This window comes from Bradysia coprophila, unplaced genomic scaffold (genome assembly GCF_014529535.1).
Source record: "Bradysia coprophila strain Holo2 unplaced genomic scaffold, BU_Bcop_v1 contig_476, whole genome shotgun sequence".
Lineage (NCBI taxonomy): Eukaryota > Metazoa > Arthropoda > Insecta > Diptera > Sciaridae > Bradysia > Bradysia coprophila.
Genome location: NW_023503727.1, coordinates 2,280,609 through 2,281,698, shown reverse-complemented (window position 1 = coordinate 2,281,698; position 1,090 = coordinate 2,280,609).

Here is a 1,090-nt window from a genome sequence, read left to right as displayed (position 1 = left end):
GACAATACCTATCATTTGCCGTGTCATTTACATTTCCATCGTTTATTTTGCCATAAATATCACCAAAAGACCTTAAATCACTTAGGTGGCCCTAACTCACGAAGGGCCGACCCGAATATGCCCATCTTCGAACTTAGCCTCACTATTTTGACTATCTTTCAGGGAAAAAAAATTTTGAAATCGGATTTGATTTACTCAAGATATCGACGTGACAGACAGACGGACAGACGACCCAAATTTTTATTGCGGATACGTCATCTATGAACATAGGCAAACACTTTGCCCTTACCGTCTGCTTCGAATTCCATCAATTACACACGGCATCGTAATCCTATAAGTCCCTTCGTACTTCGTACGGGGCTAAAAATGACTGCCATAGTACCGTTCCAGATGCTGTTTCAGCTGTAGAGCCCGCAGAAAAAAAGAAAAAATCTGCATTTTGGCACCAACTTTTTTTCCAAGGCATCTGTGGGCTTGCAGCCCAAAAGTACTGGGTTCATTTATACTACATACTACATATTATCTACTAGCACCAAGCGATGCGTATACTCCACCTGTAGGTCTTTTCAAGGCCGACATTCGTACAACATTACAACAATTTAAAATAATTTTTTCTTGAGTTATTGGCGAAAAACTGTTTTCGGTGCCCTCTGACATGTCTTCACTTTTAAACGCTTCTCACAGAAAACACATTTTTTTTAGAAAAAATGATAGATACGTGTTTCTTAGAATTGACAGACGAATCCAACGAGCTATAACGCATTAAAATCGGAGCATTGCTTAGATTGTCTCATGGAGGGATCATCGGGCAAAGAAAATGAATGGGACCGAAATCTGATGGTTTTAGGCTAAATATTAATAATTTTAGATGAAATTAAACACCATTTTGCTTTTTTACAATGTAATAAGGATTTGGTTATTGTGATCGTCTTGGAATCGTCTTATGATCCTAAATAGTTGTAAAGGTCTGTTACACTCAAAAGATCTTAGACTACGTAGACGTATTAGACGACCAGCCTATCTTCTGTAATTTATCAAATGATTTTCGTTCAAAATATTTTTAACGTATCGGTACGAAATCTTGTACTTC